The sequence below is a fragment of the Bubalus bubalis genome, chromosome 15 (assembly GCF_019923935.1).
Source record: "Bubalus bubalis isolate 160015118507 breed Murrah chromosome 15, NDDB_SH_1, whole genome shotgun sequence".
Classification (NCBI taxonomy): Eukaryota; Metazoa; Chordata; class Mammalia; order Artiodactyla; family Bovidae; genus Bubalus; species Bubalus bubalis.
In genome coordinates, this window is record NC_059171.1 from 50,413,177 (window position 1) to 50,435,730 (window position 22,554).

The 22,554-nt window shown below is 41.4% G+C and overlaps 1 protein-coding gene across 1 annotated transcript in view; it reads left to right on the plus strand.

Annotated features, from left to right (window-relative positions):
* CPA6 (carboxypeptidase A6) overlaps window positions 1-22,554 on the plus strand; it is a 309,275-nt gene that overhangs the window by 96,169 nt on the left and 190,552 nt on the right. The gene's annotated exons all lie outside the window — the stretch shown is intronic.

A 22,554-nucleotide genomic window follows, 5' to 3' on the forward strand; every position in this document is an offset into this window, starting at 1 on the left:
TCAGGAAGTTCACAGTTCATGTATTGCTGAAGCCTGGCTTGGAGAATTTTGAGCATTACTTTACTAGCATGTGAGATGAGTGCAATTGTGCAGTAGTTTGAGCATTCTTTGGCATCACCTTTCTTTGGGATCGGAATGAAAACCGACCTTTTCCAGTCCTGTGGCCACTGCTGAGTTTTCCAAATTTGCTGGCATATGGAGTGCAGCACTTTCACAGCATCATCTTTTAGGATTTGAAATAGCTCAACTGGAATTCCATCACCTCCACTAGCTTTGTTCGTAGTGATGCTTCCTAAGGCCAACTTGACCTTACATTCCAGGATGTCCAGCTCTAAGTGAGTGTGAGTGATCACACCTTTGTGATTATCTGGGTCATGAAGATCTTTTTTGCACAGTTCTTCTGTGTATTCTTGCCACCTCTTCTTAATATCTTCTGCTTCTGTTAGGTCCATATCATTTCTGTCCTTTATTGAGCCCATCTTTGCATGAAATGTCCCCTTGGTATCTCTGATTTTCTTGAAGAGATCTCTAGTCTTTCCCATTCTATTGTTTTCCTCTATTTTTGCACCGATCACCAAGGAAGGTTTTCTTATCTCTCCTTACTATTCTTTGGAACTCTGCATTCAAATGGGTATATCTTTCCTTTTCGCTTCTCTTTTTACAGCCATTTGTAAGCATCATGACTTATTTGAAATTGGAAATTTGTCTCTTATGAAGAGCTTCACCCATTTTACTCACCCCTACATCTACCCCTTCAATATGGCAACCACCAATCTGTTCTCTGTATCTGTGAGCTTATTATTTTGTTTGTTTGGGGGCTTTAGATTACACATATAAGTGAGACCATATATGTGTGTGTATATATATATATACATACACACACACACATATACATACATACATATGTTTGTCTTTGTCTGACTTGTCAGACTTAATACACTAGCATAAAGTCATCAAAGTCCATCCAAGTTGTCACAAATGGCAAGATTCCCTTCTTTTATGGCTGAAAAAATATTCTATTTTATCTTTGTATATTTTCTTTACCCTTTCACCCATTTGTGGATACTTAGGTTGCTGCTCTGTATTGACTGTTGTAAACAGTGCTGCAGTAAACAAACATGGGGGAGCATCTCTCTTTCTTTTATTTTTGGAGTTAGTGTTTACCTTTGGATAAATCCTCACAAGTGGAATTGCTGGATCATGTGGTAGTTCTACTTCTAGTTTTTTGAGGAAACTCCCTACTGTTTTTCATAACAGCTGTACCAATTTACATTCCCATCAACAGGGTACAGGAGTTCCACTTTCTCTGCATCCTCACCAAAACTTATTTCTTGCTGTTTTGACAATAAACATCCTAACAGGTATGAAGTGATAGGTCATGGTGATCATGACTTGCGTTTCCCTGATGATTAGCGGTATTGAGGACTACTTCATTTACCGACTGGCCAGCTGTCTTCTTTGGGAAAATGTCTATTCAGATCCTCTGCTTATTTTTTAATTGAATTACTTGTTTTTCTGCTATTGACTTACATGTATTTTTTTATCAATTTTAGATATGGATCCCTTATCAGATATGCGATTTATAAATATTTTCTCCCATTCAATAAGTTACCTTTTCATTTTATTAATGGTTTCCTTTGCTATGCCAAAAATTTTTTAGTTTGATGTATTCCCACATGTTTATTTTTGCTTTTGTTGCCTTTGCTTTTGATGTCAAATCCAAAAAATATCGTTGCTGAAGCCAATGTCAAAGAGTTTATCACCTATGTTTTCTTTAGGAATTTTATGGTTTCAAGTCTTGCATTCAAGTCTTTAATCTGTGTTGAGTTTGTTTCTGTGTCCAGTGTAAGACAGTGGCCTAGTTTCATTCTTTTGCATGCAGCTGTCCAGTTTTCCCTACATCATTTAGTAAAGAGACTGTCTTTTCCTCGTTACATATTCTTGACTCCTTTGTTGTAAATTAATGTAATCTTGTAATGCATGACATGATGCTTTGATCTCTCTGAAAACTGCTTTTGTTAGTGGGAGTCCTTTGTGGTTCCACACAGATTTTAGGATCGTCTGTAGATTGCTTTGGGTAGCGTGAACATTTTAATACTGATTGTCTCAACCTATGGGCATGGAATATGTGTCCATTCATTTGTGTCTTAAAGTTCTTTCATCAGTGTCTTACAGTTTTCAGTGTACAGGTCTTCTACCCCTTTGATTAAATTTATTCCTAGGTATTCTTTTTGATGCACTTGTCAGTGGGATTGTTTTCTTAATTTTTCTTTCTGATGGTTTGTTGTTAGTATATAGAAACACAACACATTTTTGCATATTGATTTTGTAACATGCATCTTTACTGATTTTTATTAATTCCAACAGTTTTTAATATCATGTTATCTGTAAATAGTGACAATTTTAGCTCATTTCCTACTTGAATTTCTTTTTTAATTAATTAATTTTGGCTAATTGCTCTGGCTAAGACTCCAGAAATGATGTTGAATCAGTGTAGCAGAGTGGACCTCCCAGTTATTTTCCTGATTTTAGAGGAAAATTTTTTTACCATTGGGTATGAGGTTAGCTATGAATTAATCATATATGGCCTTTATTGTGTTGAGGTATATTCCCTCTGTATCCACTTTGTTGAGAGTTCTTATCATAATAGATGCTGAATTTTATCACATGCTCTTTCTGCATTTATTGAGATGAGCATATCATTTTTAATGCTTATTTTATAATAAGGATTATGTGGATATCACATTATCACATTAATGTATATCACATTGATTTGTGGATCTTAAAGCATCTTTGTATCTTTGGAATAAATCCTACTTTATCATGACGTATGATTCTTTCAGTATGTTGTTTGAATGTAGTTCACTAATACTTGGTTGAGTAATTTTGCATCTGTGTTCATCAGGGATGTTGTTTAGTCGCTAAGTCATGTCTGACTCTTTTGCGACCCCGTGGACTGTAGCCTACCAGGCTCCTCTGTCCATGAGATTCTCCAGACAGGAATACTAGAGTGGGTTGCCATTCCCTTTTCCAGGGCATCTTCCTGACCCAGGGATCAAACCTGGGTCCCCTGCATTGCAGGTGGATTCTTTACCATCTGAGCCACCAGGAAGCCCAACAGCAGGGATATTGGCTTCTAATTTTCTTTTCCTGTGGCATCCTTGTCTGGTTGTAGTATCAGAGTAATGCTGGCCTCTTGAAATGAGTTTGGAAATATTCCATCCTATTCTATTTTTGGAGAAGTTTTATAATAGTTGGTATTAATTCTTCTTAAATGTTTGGTAGAATTCACCAGTGAAGCCATCTGGTTCTAGACTTTCATTTGTTGGAAAGTGTTTGATTACTTCCTTACTAGTAATGAATTTGTTCAGATCTTTTTCTTCATGATTCAGTTTCAGTACGTGGTATGTTTCTGGGAGTTTATCCACTTCTAGGTTGTTCCATTTGTTGGCATTTAATTGTTCACTGTAGTTTGTTTTTCTGTAGAATCAACTGTAATGTCTCCTCTTTGCTGACTTTGCATCTTTTCTTTCTTTTATTGGTGAGTCTTGCTAAAGGTGTTTCAGTTTTATCTTTTCAAAAAAAAAGACTGTCTTTTAATTTCATTGATCTTTTTATTGTCTTTTTAGTCTCTGTTTTATTTCCATTCTTTGTTATATCCTTTCTTTAGTAACTATGGGCTTTACTTGTTCTTTTCTTTTTAGTTCTTTATGGGTTTATTATTTCACCCAACATGTGGGAGTCACTGAGTTTGGGGGTTTTTTCATGAGAAATTTTTCCATATGTAGCTTATGATGGTATGTCCATGGGAAAAGGTGAGCTCAGGGTCCTCAATTCCTAATTGTGAACCAGAACTTGATGCATCATGAACATACAAGAGTTTCCTTTTTCAGAACATTCAGAATCATGTCAACAATATAGATTAAATATATTAAAATTGGTATTTGATGTTTTATTTGCAGTATCCCCTACTAGGTTCCTCTGCAACTTTCCCTGCCTTTATTTCTGTCTCCATGCAGGACTCCTCTGAATTACTTTCCCGGCCACAGAGCAGTTCAGGTAACCTGAAGAAAAACGGACAAAGACATGTACTTGGTGTTGACTGCTTCCCTGTAAATATACAACACACACAGAGGTGTGTGTTCACACATCATGCTAGTAGACAAGCTATTAATAGATACTGTCATTTGCATTGTTTTCTTTCTGGTAATAGTGGAAAACTTGGGTCTTCTTTTACTCTCTTTGTAAAGTCAATGTTGGACTTTCAGATCTGAGGAAGCATTGTACATGGGAAGGGTGATGTTTGCTTAAACTAGTAGTAAATTATTTGCCAGGGATCTAATCTATAATCAGTCTTTGAGTTAAAGAGAATTATGTTTAACTTTGCTAAAAGGGATGTATCTTGTGTCTTGGATGGGTAACTGAAGAGATTCCCCAGACCCCTTGAAAAATGCTATTCTATATAGACTAGTTTTAAAGGAGCTGGGAGCAACATAAACATCAATGTTTTTACATTAACTATTCTAGCAGGAAATCTTTCTAAACTATAACACGCCCTAACTGAACATAGGCTAATACTTGACCTTTTATAACCAAGATGGATTATAGTCAGTGTCAGTTATTTGGAGGCACTGAAGTGCTGTGGTCTCCTGGCTTCCATGTTATATAGCTCCCAGATGCTGTCTCTTGTCCTGACGTCAGTTTTGGTATCTTATATTCTTTTTGGCTCTTAGTTATATCTATTACAAGCAAGAAGCACCAAAGGTCTATAGTAAACTCTTCACTCCCTTTTGAATGTCTACTCTTCTGTTATTATTCTAGCATGGTAATAGGACACGATAGATACCCAATGAGGAAAAGAAGGAAGAAAGGAAGGAAAGGAGGAAATGAAGAGAAAAGGAGAGAGCAGGAAGGAAGTTATTAGCTAAGAAGTTAGATTACTAATTATTAGAATTATCTCTAAATTAAATGTAAATAAGTTCTTGAATTTTGTTACCTCAGCACAGATTCTATAATATTGCCCTTGGCAACTGGGAGATGATTTTGTTTATTTCTTACTTCTGGGATGAGTTCTGGAAAGACTGTATTTGTCTATAGAGATATGTGTATAATTTGATTAAATTAACCATCTATTTTTTTTAAACTCACCTTTTCCTCTCTTTAGTCTACATATGAAGAAAATTCTGAAACAATAATGAGTTGTTTCTTTACAGTTATATATTGCCACACTTAGAACAATCCTCTTGTTGGGGACTACTTTCAGCCTCTAGTAATAAATGCACTTATTTAAAACTGTGATAGTGTGAACAGTCAGTTGCAATTAGCACTGGAATAAATCAGGTCATAATTCAGAGCATCTTTCCTAGGTGATTTTCTAGATGACTTTGGCAATATATCTTTGTCTAATGGGGGAAGAAAGCTTATTGACATCTAAACTGGTTTTCCCTGGAGAAGGAAATGGCTTCCCACTCCAGTATTTCAGCCTGGAGAATTCCATGGACTGTACAATCCATGGGGTCACAAAGAGTCGGCCACGACTGAGCAACTTTCACCTCACCTTCACTGCACTTGTTCTCCAGGACCCACCTCCAGTGCATCCTTCCACTAACATTGAAGTGCTCCTTCCTCCATGACCTCCCTAACCTATAGCTTCTCCTCGCCGTCTACCTACAAAGGAGCAGTTACCTGTTGTTCTAGCCTCAGCTCAAACACTGCCTCTGTTAAGAAACTTTCCTTTCAGGAAGATTCGGGTGCTCCCATGGTACTCCACTTCCACAAACATATCGTCATGTCATTGTGTATTTGCATGTCAGTTTCCTCTCTAAATTACGTGCTTCCTTGTTGCATACTTAAAACATGTTGTATTGTTGGGTGCCAAGGAGGCACTTAGAAATGTCTTTTGAATGACTGAATAATGGGAGATTTTGTAATCCTAAATCTCCAGAAGGACTTCTGAAGTAAATCAATATCATACCTTCCCACAGGTATCCATTTCTCCTAATAGAACATAGCTTCAGTGGGATATGCTATTTTTCACTGTAATATATTATTTTTAAATACTAACTAGAGAGGAGCTATTACTCTATTGGGAAGAATGGTGGTAAGATGTTACAGGAAAACCTGAATGAACTTTTAGGCCAACCCAATAAAAATACAATTGACCCTTGAACAATACAGGGATGAAGGGCCCATCCAGTCAAGACTTTACGTATAACTTTACCGCTTGCCCTCCAGATTCTTGGTCCCACATCTATGGATTCAACCAGGCAATCACAGATGATGTGATACCTATTTATTGAAGAAAAAAAAAAATCTGCATAAAGTGGACTCAGTTCCAACTCGTGTTGTTAAAGGTCAAATGTAATTCCTGTTATAATTTAGAGACATTGGTTAACTCATTTTAATTGAAGCAGTTCTTTCACACTAGCAAAGCACTTTAGAATTGCCTGTGTGTGTGTAACTAATGGACAACAGATGAGAGCTGTGATGCCAAAGCCTTTTATTGGGTGTAAATTCATTTTTATGGCTCTAGGAACTGTTGTGAATATAGATTAATTCATTTGAGGCTATTGAAATTACTTTGAGAAACTATTTTACCAATATGTGGTAACAAAAGCAATTTCATGTTCTTGTATGTGTGTGTGCCAGAGATGGACATGAACCTGAACTTGGCCCTTCCCTTTCTGCCACTGCCCCCAGTAGCAGGGCTTCACCCAGGGCCACAGTGTCATAAGTGACAAGCCTCACAGTCCTATTGGAGAAGGCGATGGCAACCCCCTCCAGTACCCTTGCCTGGAAAATCCCATGGACGGAAGAGCCTGGTAGCTGCAGTCCATGGGGTCGCTGCAAGTCGGACATGACTGAGCAGCTTCACTTTCACTTTTCACTTTCATGCATTGGAGAAGGAAATGGCAACCCACTCCAGTGTTCTTGCCTGGAGAATCCCAGGGATGGGGGAGCCTGGTGGGCTGTCATCTATGGGGTCGCACAGAGTCGGACACGACTGAAGCGACTCAGCAGCAGCAGCAGCACAGTCCTATCACTAGGCAACCCATATCCCTGGTCAGAGTAGCACAGAGACCCCCCAGCACCAGCCCAACCACGCTGCTGTTCTGGGCTCTGAAGTAAAAAGCTTTTCAAATACTTGCCTCTCTTTGGTGGAGAAGGCAATGGCACCCCACTCCAGCACTCTTGCCTGGAAAATCCCATGGACAGAGGAACCTGGTGGGCTGCAGTCCATGGGGTCGCTGGGAGTCGGATACGACTGAGCGACTTCACTTTCACTTTTCACTTTCATGCATTGGAGAAGGAAATGGCAACCCACTCCAGTGTTCTTGCCTGGAGAATCCCAGGGATGGAGGAGCCTGGTGGGCTGCCGTCTATGGGGTCGCACAGTCGGACACGACTGAATCGACTTAGCAGCAGCAGCCTCGCTTTGGACCACTGACCCCAAATGCTTCCTGCTTCTAATCACCAATAACAAGGAGGAGCCAAGGGGGGCTTTCTGTCCAGGTACTAAGGCTATAGGGCCCCAAGTCATGTCTCCCTCTGCCCAGATTTACTGACCACTACCGGAGCCCTCCACTGGCAAGAGTGACCCTCTGGTTTTTTTTGTTTTTGTTTTTGTTTTATTAAAGCATAGTTGATTAACAATGGTGTATTAGTTTTAGATGTACAGCAAAGTGATTCAGTTATATATATATATATATATATGCTTTTTCAAATCCTTTTACCTTATGGATTATTAAAGACTACTGAGCAGAATTCCCTGTGCTATACAGTAAGTCCTCGTTGATTATCTTTTTTCAATACAGCAGTGTGTACATGTCAATCCTAAATTCCCAATCTATTCATCTCTCCCACCCTTCCCCACTGGTAACCATAAATTCATTCTCTAAGTCTGTGAATCTGTTTCTGTTTGGTAAGTAAGTTCATGTCTATCAATTTTTTTAGATTCTTCACATAAGTGATATCATAGGATAGTTGTCTTTGTCTGACTCACTTCACTTAGTATGATAATCTCCAGGTCCATCCATGTTGCTGCAAATGGCATTCTTCCAGTCTTTTTAATGGCTGAGTAATATTACATGGTATATATGTACCACATCTACTTTATCCATTGCTCTGTTGATGGACATATCGGTCACTTCCATGTGTTGGCTATTGTAAATAGTGCTCTGATGAACCTTGGAGTGCATGTGTATTTTTGAAACATGTTTTTCCCCAGATATAAGCCTAGGAGTGGGATCGCTAGGTCACATGGTTGCTCTAGTTTTAGCATTTTAAAGGACCTCCAAACTGTTCTCCACAGTGGATGTAGCAATTTACATTCCCACCAACGGTGTAGGAGGGTTCCCTTTTCTCCATCCCCTATCCAGCATTTGTTGTTTGTAGATTTTTGGACTATGGGCATTATCACTGGTGTTAGGTCATATCACATTGTAGTTTTGATTTGTTTTTCTCTAATTAAGGATGTTAAGCATCTTTTCACATGCTTTTTGGCCAACTGTATGTCTTTTTTAGATAAATGTCTTTTTAGATCTTCCACCCATGTTTTGATTGGGTTTTTTGTTATTTTGATAGGGAGCCACATGAGCTGTTTGTAAATTTTGGAAGCTAATCCCTTGTCAGTCTCATCATTTGCGATTATTTTCTCCCATTCTGTGGGTTGTCTTTTTACTTATGATTTCCTTTGCTGTGCAGAAGTTTTTGAGTTTAATTAGGTCCCAGTTGCTTAATTTACATTAAACAAAAGTTTCCATTATTCTAGGAGACAGCTCAAAAAAGATATTGTTGCTATTTGTGTCAGAATGTTCTGCCTATGTTTTCATCTACTAATTTTATAGTGCCCAGCCTTACATTTAGGTCTTTAATCCATTTTGAGTTCATTTTTGTGCATGATGCTAAAGAATGTTCTAATTTCATTTTTTTACAAGTATCTGTCCAGTTTTCCCAATACTCTTATTGAAGAGACTGTCTTTCCTCCATTGTAGGGAGTGACCGTCTTCCCTCTGTCACCAATCCCTAAGGTCTCTTTGGACCTGTTTTTCTGAGGGAATGGGTAACACCTTACTTTGGAGGACTTTCTGGAAATGTTTTGCTTACTTCTGTGACTCTCCTCACCAAGCAAGGACTTACAATCCTCTATACTGAGAAAGTGTAGCAGGAAAGTACATATAGAACTAGCACTAAGGAGGGAAGTGTTACTTGTTCCTGGGCAAAGGGGGGTACTGAAGAGGTTGTGTTCCCACCTGGGAAGAACGTGAATCTGCCATCCAACACAGAAGGCATGTTTAGCATGTTTGCAAAACTCAAAGTAGTTCAGTGGTTCTGAAACATAAGCTGTAAGACTGGAAACAGCAAGAGATGAGTCTCTAGGGATGGCAGAGGACCACAAAGCCTAAAAGGACACATATATTTTATTAATTACCTGTGAAAGCGTTCATATTTTCCAGGCACTGCGTTATGGCCGTGCCTATATTAATTCATCTAATATCTACTGCAATCTGATAAGATAGGCACTCTTACTCCCATTTTACAGATGAGGAAACTAGAGACTAGAAAAGTTAAATAACTTGTCTAGAATCATTCTGTCAGTGGAATAACTGGAACTCAAGCCCAGGTCTTTCTGGAGTCTAAAGCTCATACTCAAACTGTATTGCCTGTATCCTTGAAAATCATTGCTGTAGCAAATGGGGCCCCACTGATGATTCTCAAACAAGAATGGTAAATGAAAACAGAACCATAGAAAAAAGTGTACATGCAAGGCTATAAAGAAGCAAGAAGAGCCGAACAATAAAAATGTTAATGAATTTGGACTCATTATTTAGGCAGTGAGAAACCATGGGTATATATGATTAATTTTAAAGGATTTCTTTTTAATTTTAAAAATATTTTCAAAACAGCTTTGTACAAACTGTATTTTCCATCTTTTCAGTCCCAGTATTTGGAGATCTGTTCCTGTGTCATTTTTTTCATTCTCTTGGTGTCATACTATTCAATTTCAGCAGTGGAAATTGAGGTCAGAAAAGAGGAAATTACAACTGCATGTAGAGAATCAGTCATGTAAGGTCCTGAAGATCTCAGTTGCACACAGATATGCCTATTAAGGAGCCCAGAAGGGGAAAGTAATGGAATAAACCTTAGCACACTTTGAACCTGAATTGTGTTCTGCTGTTGTATTTTGTTTTCCTGAGCAGAAATAAAAATCTTGTAGAATAAAGCCACAAGATTGGTACTGACAGTCTACGTGACCTTTAAAAGTGAAACCTTTGCTGGTATTTTTGGGAGAAGAATAAGCAGTTTTTTACTTCAGAAGTAAGAAAATAAGTTGTTTAGGATTTATTGTGTTACTGAAACCATTTTATTTTCACCTTTCCTGGACAGCATGGTAATGTTGATAGGTAATGTTGATCTCTTTTGGTTTAGGATACAGTAAACCAAGTATTTATGTATATATGTTCCTTTCCTAGCCTTTGACATGTTCAACTAGCTTTTCAATCAGATGAGCCATAATTACCCAACTGTAACCAAAGTAATACTATTTCCTGATATTACAGCTAGTATTACATCCTACTAGCTAGGTGAGAGGATCCTCTGCCCTGGGTGTCTTGCTCTGGCTCCCCTCCAACTGTATCTCCATCCTCCTCAAAGTGTACCCTTTTTCCATGGACTGTTTTGGGAATCCAGAGCCTTGGAATCCATGCCCAAACAGCCTCCTTCCCACCTCCAGGGCCCACATAAGATTTGCCAGCTCCAGACTCAAGTGGTAAGAGAGGCAGATATTTGTGCAGGCTGCTCTTGGAGCATGGATATGCAGACTGGGGTATCCACAAGCCAGGAGTAGGAGAAGGCTGCATGTTAGCAGCCAACACTCTCTGTGCTCCTACGCCTGGGCCCAGTACCCCTTGGAATATAATTTGTAAATTTCAGTCTGGATTTCCAGACTGTTAAGAAGGTATGCCTCTCAACCTGGGAGGATAGTACATTTTATTATCTTTTCATCCTGATTTACATCTTTTAGTATTTACTTGCTTGGCGCAGGGTCTCCTTTAGACTCTTGGCTGAGGCCCATCAAAAGTTAGGGGTCTGGGTTGACACCTGACTCAAAACCATTGAATGTGATTCTCTGACCTGGGGTGTGGAGTGGGGTATGACCATCTTAGTTTCTGCAGACCACTTAAGCTGAGAACATGCTGATGTAGGAACTGAGTGCTATCAATGGTAGGGCCAACAAGCATAGTCCACAGACTTTTGGAATGAGACCTTAGAAGCACCTTAGTTCCTGTACTATCCAAGCCTTGGTTGCTCATCTTAAATTCTATAGACAACCCAGTGTCTTCCCTATAAACTTCCTTTCTGCCTCCTTCCTTTGAAAAGGGTGTCCATTACTTCCATCTCATAACCTATGTTTCTACATGGACAGTGGGTCTTAATGAATTCATCGCCTAATAGCCTAAAACATGATGTGGGAACATAGGCTGATGAACAGGCTTTCAAGCTTGTTCATAAAAATTGCACCCACTACATCAAGCAGTTCGAAGAGGCTGGTCAGATAGCTTTTATAACTGGCCAATAATAGACTAAAAGAGTTCTACTATCCAGACTTAACCAAATCTTCTGTACCTACCTGTTGTAACTGAAGAATGATCTTCACTGGTGTTTGCTGATGACTTCATCTCTGTTTGTATTTGCTTTGAGGTTTAGAGCTTTGTTCTCTGAGGCAGTGTACTATATACATTGGGTTTTATTTCTAGGGTTCTGAATAGAGAACTCTTCATAGGAAGGGCAGATAGTAGGAACCTGCCTGTCCCTTTTCTGGAGAGGTGTTAGGGGGATACTCTGTCTCCACCAAGAGCCACCAGCCTCACGAGCCCTTTCCCAGAGGACAGCCTTTTGACGGCATCAGTTCTTTTTCCTCCCATCATGCTTTCTCCTCAGTATAATTCGGCTCTAATTGAGAATGTCAATAAACTGATTTTTTGGAGGATATATGGAGGAGAGGAGAGATGTGCTTCTGTACTACTGACACCAAATAACTCTCCAAGGTGCTGGCTGTGGAGCATTGTGTTACTTTGAGACACATATTAAAATAACACAACAACAAAGTACTTCATCATAAGGGCCAAATCAGCAATAAATCATTGGGTGCAGGAGTAATATTTAGTCCTTTCAAGTAGCTATTAGTCACAATCTCATATTTTCAGAGCTGTATTATGAGTAGTAACTTTGTTCCTACCCAAAGATGAATGCTGCTACTTGAGATGGAGATAGAATTGGAATGGACTGCCCACAGCAAATTGTTGGATTGCGAACTCCTCGTGCATTATATGTAGATTAAATTCCCCCTCATTTTACAAAGTTGGGTTTCCTGGGTGGCACAGTGGTAAAGGATCTGCCTGGCAATGCAGAAGATGCAGGTTCGATCACTGGGTCAGGAAGATTCCCTGGAGAAGGAAATGGCAGCCCACTCCAGTGTTCTTGCCTGGGGAAGCTCAAGGACAGAGCCTGGCGGGCTGCAGTTCAAGGGGTCACAAAAGAGCTGGACACGACTCAGCAACTAAACAACAACAACATCCTACAAGAGAAAATAGAAGCCATCAAGAGCTCCCATTGTCACATGCTACCCTCCTAAAGTTGCCCACAATCCCAGCCATCCTCCGAAAGGAAAGAGTGGAACTCCTCTGCCTTGACTCCAGCTAATTGCCTCCTCCAACTCCCACCCCCAAAATCATTGTCTGAGGAAGTTGCAGTGACCCATAGGGATGACATCCAAGATGGTGATGCAGTGCTGAAGGATACACCCATGTGTGTGTGCGTGCATGCATGCTAAGTCACTTCTGTGAGACACTACAGACTGTAGCCCACCAGGCTCCTCTGTCCATGGGATTCTCCAGACAACAATACTGGAGTGGATTGCCATTGCCTTCTCCAGAGGATCTTCCCAACACAGGGATCAAACCCAGTTCACCCTCATTACAGGCAGATTCTTTACCATCTGAGCCACCAGAGAAGTCCCTCCCTTCTTGGGGGGCAACCACTACCAGAAAAGTTAAATCTCAGGGCTCTGACAGCAGATATTCTCCTCCAGGGGATCTTCCCAACCCAGGGATTGAACCCATGTCTCTTCTATCTCCTGCATTAGCAGGCAGGTTCTTTACCACCAGCACAACCTGGGAAGCCAACTCTACCCATACAGTGGAATATTTTATTCAACCATAAAAAGGAATGAAATTCTGGCACATGCTACAGAATGGATGAAACCTGAATACATTTCACTGAGTAAAATGTCAGACATAAAAAGATAATATCATATGATTCCTCTCAAATGAGATTCCCAGGGTCATCAGATTCAGAGACAGAAAGTAGGATGGTGGCTGCCAGGGGCTGGGGAGGTGGGAGATGTGGGGAGTTGGTGTTTGTTCTCTCTACCCCTGTGTGCTCTGTTTCAGGTTTCCCATTTCTCATAAATTTTTAGAATATACTCCCTGAGCTGTGTAATCAACACCTGTAGCATTCACCCCAGATTCTCCTGTTCTGTAACAAAGGAGTCTTCATGTTGGGATGGGTCATAAGTTATGTGACATTTTCTTGGAGCCCAAGGGTTTATCAGATGCTTGAGCCTTGAGGGGGCCAGCTTGGGGACCAGCCTCTCCCACTGTGGGCTACAGAAACTGTAGGTGCAGGATGCTTCCTGCTGCATGAAAAGGGTAACTTTTGAAAAAAATTCCCTTACTGCACTTGGATCAGACCATTCCTCTGCTTAAAACTCTCTGATGACTTCATCTCTGGCTCAGATTAGAAGCCAAAATCTTTACAATGGCCTTCAAGGCCCTGCCTCTCAGATGCCCCCTTCTGGTCCCCACGACTCACTTCTGCCAGTCACACCAGGCTCCTCCTAACTCCTTAATCCCCCAAGCATGCTTCCATGCCTCAGCCTTTGCATTTGGCCTCTCTTTGCCTGGAACATTCCTTCCATAGGAATCCACATGGCTTTCTTGCTAGTGTTGCCTCCTCAAATACACCTTCCTTGACCACCATACTTTTTAAATATTTATTTATTCATATAGGCTGCTTTGGGTCTTTGTTGCCTCATGCAGGATCTTCGTTGTCTCATGCAGGATCTTTCCTTGCAATGCATAGACTCTCTAGTCATGGCACATGGGCTTAGCTGCACTGCAGCAGGTGGAATCTTAGTTCCCCACCTAGGGATTGAACCTGCACCCCTTGCCTTGCAAGGCAGATTCTTAACCACTGGACCATCAGGCAAATCCCTGACTGTCATATGTAAAATTCAGCAACCCTCCTCTGGCACTTGGTAGAACCCTCCCCTGCCTTCTGGTCTCCATAGTGGCCCTCACCATCCACAGACTGTATGGTTTACTTATGTATTAAGTATGAATGGTTCCCCCCTGATGGAAGTCAGAGATTTTTGAATTTTTGACCATTTCTGTTTCCTCTTTGCTTAGAACAGTGTGTGGTGTGTTGTACACACTCAGTGAATATTTGAATAAATTACTAAATAAAAGAATGAACTAGTGTTTGCTCCCAAGAATGGTTAGAAGTCATGTTGCTGCACAAAACTCTCTCTTTAGAATGGAATTATAAATGGAATCTGTACAGGTCCACAGTGATTCCAGAATTCTGTGACAACCAGGGTTTGTTAATCCAGATTACTGACAATAGTAATAATGCCAAAATCATTAGACCTTCAAGGGAACCATAATGCAAAATAAACCCAACTTTCCCAGGAAACCCACATGCTCTGGGAAATTAATGGAATCAAGTCCCCTTATCAACTGCAACTCTCCAATGATACAAACTCGGAAGTTCAGCATTTTCCTTTGCAAATAAGTAAGGTCAGTGGTAAAGAATTCTCCTACTAATGCAGGAGACTTGGGAAATAAGGGTTTGATCTCTGGGGACAGAAAGATCCCCTGGAGAAGGAAATGATAACCTACTCTAGTATTCTTACCTGGGAAATCCCATGGACAGAGGAACCTGGCTACAGTACAAAAGAGCCAGACACAGCTGAGTGACTAAACAACGAACCCCAGTAGTAGATGGAATATTCTTCAGAGAAACCTGAGGCTCAGAAGTCACTTTCCCAAATTTATTCTGCCATGTGATTCAAACTTAGGTTTTCTGAATCTACCATCCAAAGCCTTCCCATCACACTACACTGCCTCCAAAGATAATAAAATCATACCATTTGGGATTTGTTTTTGCTGACCCTGAACTAGATTTGAAATGACCAAGCCTCTACAACAACTTTCTACCTGTATTGCTAAAACACTGACTACAGTGATGAAACTTTTCCACAGCAGAAGGAAATGATATTTCAAAGGCTCTTATCTTTTCCAATTCATGTTTTGAAGATCATCTTGGCTTATCACTAGGGGAAATCTCTAAGTAATAAAAGAAATGCAATGAAAAAGAAAGGCAATGTATCATAAAATGTGCTTTACATCTTGATAGCAATGTGATTTATTTATTACTGATGATAAATGTGAGAATAAATTGTTTTTGTGGAATTCATGAATAAGACAGTTTTGGTAAAGTGAAGTCTTGCTTCTAGCATTCAGCCGGTTGAATACTTTGTTGAAAAGTAGAGTAAGGACCTTGGGGCAGTTTTGCAAATATAATTAGGTTTGCAGCTTATTAAAATGTAGATTCAAACTTCCCCAATATATAATATATTTTGAATAATAATACAGATGCCAGGAGACTCTCTGAATGAGATTGGGAAAAAAAGTGATAATCTTTTTTTTTAGTGTGCATCAGAGAAAAAATTACCTATCTTAGAACAGCCATTGTAACTTAATCTATTCCATTTTTTCCCCAAGATAAACTATGTCCAAAATGAGCCCAGTTAATTCTAACTGAAATAAATAGGTTGGTATATTCCTTTCCCATGTTAGGCAGTGCCCAGTTATACATATGTATCACACTGTTTTGTATCTTAATTAACAATATCCTTAGTTTGAGTGATGACTGGCAGCCATAATTTAATTAGGAGAATCTCAGCATCCCCTGATAACTGATATAATCTGAATTTGAACTCTATTATGTGTCTGCTTCCATTTGGTATGGAGATTCCTGGCCAATTAAGAGCAAAAAGTAAAATCTGTATGTGTGTGTGTCTGTGTGTACGCACACGCTAAATTGTTTCAGTCGTGTCCAACTCTTTGCGACCCCATGGACTATAGCCTGCCAAGCTCCTCTGTCCATGGAATTTTCCAGGCAAGAATACTGGAGTGGGTTGCCATGCCCTCCTCTAGGGGATCTTCCCCACCCAGGGATTGATTTCTTATGTCCACTGAATTGGCAGCCTGGTTCTTTACTAGCACCACCTGGGAAGCCCAAAGCCTATATATTTGAAACCTACAAAGTGAGGGTGTAAGGAGTGCAAGAAAGGAGAGGAAGGTAGAGACCTATTGGGATAGTGTGTTGCAGATCATGCTAAGATTTTTTTAGAAGAATTTTCTCTTTTTGTGAGTGGAAAGGTACTGAAGAGTTTTAAGCAAGGAAGGATGGGATGCTGTTTGCATTTTCCTTTAAATTGGTTTACCTGCCTTGTGGGGAAGCAGGGGAGCAAGATGGTAGCAGAGACTCCAGTCATGAGGCTGGGAAAGTGGGCCACACAGGAGAGAGGAGGGAGGGAAAAGCAGTGGAGGTGAAGAAAGCGAGGAAGAATCCAGATCTGTACAAGAAGTGGAATGAACTAGATGTGGTAATGGGTTGAATGTTGGGTTAAAGGAGAAGGAAGTTTCAAAGACAAGGTCATGGCTCCTGACTTTGTCTTGGTGCCTTGACTTACAGCAGGGAGTGGATGTTTTATTTAACAAATAGGATAAGTGGATTTGAGGGAAAGATTAACTTTGCTGTTGGATATTATATTTGAGATGTCTGGGAAACACCCAGGAAGAGATAATAAGTTAGATCTACAGTCAGAAGTGAGCAGAAACTGGGAAGAAAGGTTTGATGCAGAGATAAATTTGGGGGGGAGGGGAGTGGTTATCAATCGAGAAGGGAATGGCTACCCACTCCTGCGTTCTTGCCTGAAGAATCCCATGGACAGAGGAGCCTGGCGGGCTGCAGTCCCTGGGTTGCAGAGTCAGACACGATTGAGCGACCAATACTTTCACTTCACCTATCAATATACAGATGCTTCAAAATCATAGGATTAGGTGAGATTGCCAAGGGAAAGAGTCTTAGGGTGAAAAGGGAATGAGACCCTGAGAAAGGATGTTTAGAGGCTGGTACAGGAGGAGGATCCATGGGGAAAGTTGATCTCCTAAGTTACACCTCTGCTGTGATTCTTTGGGCAGATGTGTATTCCATCCCTCCCTAGGTGCTGGGCAGGCCAGCATGCACTAGAACTAATGCCTGACCTCAGGAGGCTGGCATTGCAGCCAGGGAAGGAAAGCACTATGATCCAGTGCTGTATGTATAATGACATACGTGCAATACACAGATGTAACACACAAGCACGTGCTGGCAGAGCTGTAGCATTCAGGATATGCAAGATACAATGGTGTCGTCATTCTGGTTAGGGTAGGAAAAGCAGTCGGAGAGGCCTTTACAGAAAAGCTCTGTAGCTGGGTGTTACAGGATAAATAGGAGTTCTTCAGACCAACAAGGCAGGGAAGGGTTTCATTGCAGAGGGAACAGCTAAATCAAGAAAGGGAGAGTCAGCACTGCTCTCAGGCAGTGAAAAGGACTCTGGTGTGGCTGAAAAGCCGGCCATTGAGATGGGGGAGGAAACCAGGAGAGGAGCCTGGTTACCGTGCAGTTCCACATGTGATGGAAAGTTGTTCAAGGGGATCTTTAGAATCTGAATAGTTGCTAGCAGGGCACAGGAAGTCAGTAAATGTTGATTTAATGAACACGTGATCAGATTTACATTTCACAAAACCCCACTTGTGGCGGCAGAGAGAGAGAACATGGGCCTAAGGAAACAGTGGAGCAGGACCAGCAGAGCCAGCTGAGCCCTTGCTTGGACCAATGAGAGAGAGAGAGGAAGGTGGACAGAGGGTCAGGGAGAGGGGACAGGGCTGTGGAAGAGCTATAGGCAGCCCGAGTGCTATCATTATCCCACCTACAGACAAAAGAAAACCGAAAGCTTTAGAACCTCCAAGATTTAAAGAAGCTTTAATTCACCAAATATTTGCTGAAGACCTACCATGAACTAGGGACAGGACTTGTTGGGGGATACCAGTGAACACAATGCCTCAGGTGTGCACGGAGCTTCCCTATAGCAAAGAAGTAGAACCAGTCGTCTTTGCTGGGCTTCCCGGGTGGCTCAGTGGTGAATCCGCCTGCTAGTGCAGGAGCTATAAGAGATTCAGTCTTGATTTCTGGGTCAGGAAGATTCACTGGAGAAAGCAATGGCAATCCACTCCAGTATTCTTGCCTGGGAAATCCCATGGACAGAGGAGTCTGGTGGGCTACAGTCCATGGGGTCGCAAAATAGCTGGACATGACTTAGCAACTAAATAACAACATACCTAGTGGTAAGAGGTGGAGAGATGCACGGTAGGTATAGAAGGTGGAATAGTATTATTTTGTTGGTTTTATATTTGAGAGGAAAGGACAAGATAGCATCACATTGCCTCAGTTTCCCCAACTCAATCCTCAAGACCAAACTGCTAGGAGATACTTTGCATGAATCCAGAGATCCAGGCACAGAGGCCTGTCTATTTGGTTCTGGCACTCTACTCTTGACCATTAAGGAAAAGTCCCAAACTCAAAAAGACCATCTTTAAAATCCCAAGGGAGAAGGCAATGGCACCCCACTCCAGCCCTCTTGCCTGGAAAATCCCATGGACGGAGGAGCCTGGTGGACCGCAGTCCGTGGGGTCGCTAAGAGTCGGACAAGACTCAGCAACTTCACTTTCACTTTTCACTTTCCTGCATTGGAGAAGGAAATGGCAACCCACTCCAGTGTTCTTGCCTGGAGACTCCCAGGGACAGGGGAGCCTGGTGGGCTGCCATCTATGGGGTCGCACAGAGTCAGAAATGACTGAAGTGACTTAGCAGCAGCAGCAGCAAAATCCCAAGGGCTATAGGCCCAAACAGAACTTCATTGTTATAGGACATTTGACTGCTTTACAAAGAGCCTCATTTCTGTTCTCATTCAGCCCTCCCCAGACTCCGTTCCTTAGTGAGGATGATCAGGTGTTGAGAAGGTGAAGCAACTGAGCCAAGCCTTGAATCCATCTTGATGACCTGGATTCAAGGGCGCTTGTCACCTCCACATGGGTAAGGTCAGGTTTACAACTGGGCATCGGTTGTTAATTGTGATCACATCACCTCCTGGTTCTTCATCCTCCTGTGAGTTCTTTGTCATGATATGTGCTCCACAAGTATTTATAAATCATGTAGATTTGGGGTTAATCAGTCATCACTGCATCAGTCCATGTTTCCTGCTCCCTGGCAGCTGTGGGGATATTGGAAGGCAGAAGAATGGGGTACTGAAAATAGAAATGTCTCAGACAGAAACCACTTCAACAGTGTTTATTTAGAGTTACAGTTTTCATGGGGAGGTAGAATGGCTCTGAAGTCAGGGTTGGGGGTGGGAAGCAACTGCAGCTCTGGTTGGTCTGGGCTAAGTAAGCAAGGACACCCAGCCCGCCCTTTCACCTCCAGAGTTCTTTTCTCACCCAACTCCATGCATAGTCCAGCAGAGGAGGCAAAAATAAATAGCGGTAATAATAATTCCTCCAATCGCCTGCCTTGTGTGCCTCTCTGTTTCCACAGACACTCAAAGGAGTTGGATTCCAACACACACCAAAACCCATAACCCTATGGTAATATGAAGACCAAGTGTTTTACATCCAGGAAGGGAGATGGACAAGAAATAACCTCAGGGAAAGCAGAGCTAAGGATGAACTCAGGGAAGATTCTGTACAAAAATATATTGTATTTTAAAAAGAAATTCAGGTACTTCTGTCTTTGCCACCATCCCTCCTCAGGGCTGTGTCTTCTGACTCACACAGTGTGACTGTTTTAAAGTCAAGGATTGCAGGGATTAAATGTAGCTTTTTACTGATGCCATTACAGTCACACACTCCCAGATGAGCTCGTCCTCCTCTTTTGAATGGGCATCAGAGTCAGCCTATGTGATCCCCCTTAAGGTGGAGATAGAGAAGCTGGTTCACTTTCTTTTTCTTCAGGAATCCTGATTAATGCAAAACAAAAGATTGCAGCAGAATCAAATGTTACATTTAAGCAGTTTGAGTAAGGAAGGACATGAAATGTCTTTTGTGACCAACCATAATGAGGTTTTAGAATTACTCTCAAAGGGGACATATATCCTCATATCCTTCCATCAAAATCCGTGTCTCCTGACTCCTGTTACGTATTTCACAGTAGGCATCCTTTCTGTCCATCTCATTAGAGCCAGTGAAATCGCAGAAACCACGCTAATGCTTGAGTCAGAACCCTGTTATCAGAGATTTGACTGCTATTCTACTTGGATGATAACAGCCCAAAGACTTGCATGTGCCTTTTTCTCCTATATCTAATTTTATAAAGTAGAAGCATCTTAGTGCTTTGCTTTTTAGAATGAGCAAATTATATCACTGCAATGAGAATTCCCACCACAACAAAGAAACCCTCAGGCACATTGAAAGACTGCAGGGTTGAAACACTGCAGACCATTGCTGGTGTTTGAGAGACTAAATAACTCTCTCCCATTGTGTAACTTGACAATTTGCAGAGAATGCCTCCATGCTCCCTAATTTGATCCAACTAGCTGTGCTACAATGTAGGGCAACATTAACCATGTCTTACAGAAAGATCACAGAGGTGAAGTTGTTCACCTCAAGTCTCACAGCTAGTGATGGGAAAGCCAGGACTAGAATTTTAAAGTGCAGAAGAGGAAGTTGAGGTGTATCTGGGCTCCTATTGCTATGAGCCCTCCAGGCCTGGAGTAACATAGAAAAGGAAGAGGCCAGCATAGACATGTCAGAATAATATGATTCCCACAGAGCTCTGATCTAGCCTTACTCAGAGAAGGATATTGTCAAAAAGATTACATAAATTGGCACCCACCCTGTACCAAACCCTCTTCATTAACTGCCTTCAATCCTCTTCCAACCCATATCATATTACAAAAGGTAGAGGGGTGTGGCTCGGGGCAGGAGGGAAGCCAGTAGGAGGGCTGAGGTGTCTGATGTTTGTCAATCAGGGGCTGTCAATCAGGGGCCCTAGCCTCCTTCATAACCCACTCCAGTGTTCTTGCCTGGAGAATCCCAGGGATGGGGGAGCCTGGTGGGCTGGCGTCTCTGGGGTCGCACAGAGTCGGACACGACTGAAGTGACGCAGCAGCAGCAGCAGCAGCCTCCTCCTCCATATTCTGTGCTGCAGAATACAAATAAAGCCATTTGAATTCCAGAAATTCCCCACTATTCCAGACTTCCAGACTTCAATAACAGTTTAGATCTGTGTTTCTTCCCAAGATCTGGCCATTCATAAAGCTAAAAGCCTACATCATATAGATTTTATCCATCGAATGGGGAAAGTTAAGTACCTAGTAAGAAGACACTAAAAGTGCAGCCTGAACAGGTGGCATTGCAGAGTCAAGGCCTTTATAGAATCACAAAGCCATTAAGCTTCATGTAAATTCCTTTTGGGGAGACAAAAGAAATACAGTTTAGTTTTTGCCTTTGAAAGAGCTGACAATCCTTTGATTCTTCAGCTTTTGTGTGGTTAATTTTAGACTGCTAATATTAACATCCCCTCACTGATTATTCTTAATTAAACTTACTCCTGAGTCACTGTTAAATGCCAAAATGTCTGTATCCTCAGAATATTCTTCCAGAAGGCTTTGGCTTGTAGGAGCCTGTAAAAATATTCTCCACTCCCACTCCTATAGTTTGCGCCTCATGTACATGGACATTAAAAACTGCCAAATCAACACTGCCACCCACCCTCCACCCCCTGAGCATCCCACTAATCCTGGGTGCAATCTAGGAAAGGCAGTTGTCAAGAGATGGGAAAGAAAGTGCACGTGGGATTGCGTCTTGGTTTATACACACAAACATTGTGTATTTCCTCATTGTGAAGTAGTCATGTGTTTTTATGATACCTCCACCGCCATCACCACCATCTTCCCATCATCATCTGCAGGAGTGAGCCTAGATAACATGAAGAATACATTCTTCTTCCACCATGATTGGTTCAAGGATGAGCTTAGCATCTTAATGATCCAATCTGTAGGACTCTTTCCTTTCAGTAGTTGAAAAGGAAAAGTAAGCCCTTCTTGGTAACAGTGTGGTATATGGATGTGAGACCTGGGCCTGCAGCAGCCATTTTGTGACAGTGAGTAAAGTAGGCTTGGGTGAACAAAGTTAAGAGAATTGTGGAGAAATCAAGCTGGAGCCCTGACCAAACTCTGCTGACTTATTGCCAGACTTTTCACTGATAAGCAAATAATTTCCCATATGATTTAGTTCATTGTAAGATGGGTTGTCTGTTATTTGAAACCAAAAGCATCTTAACTGAGGTGTTAATTACACAATCATATTTCTTAACCCCTGACTGAAGTGT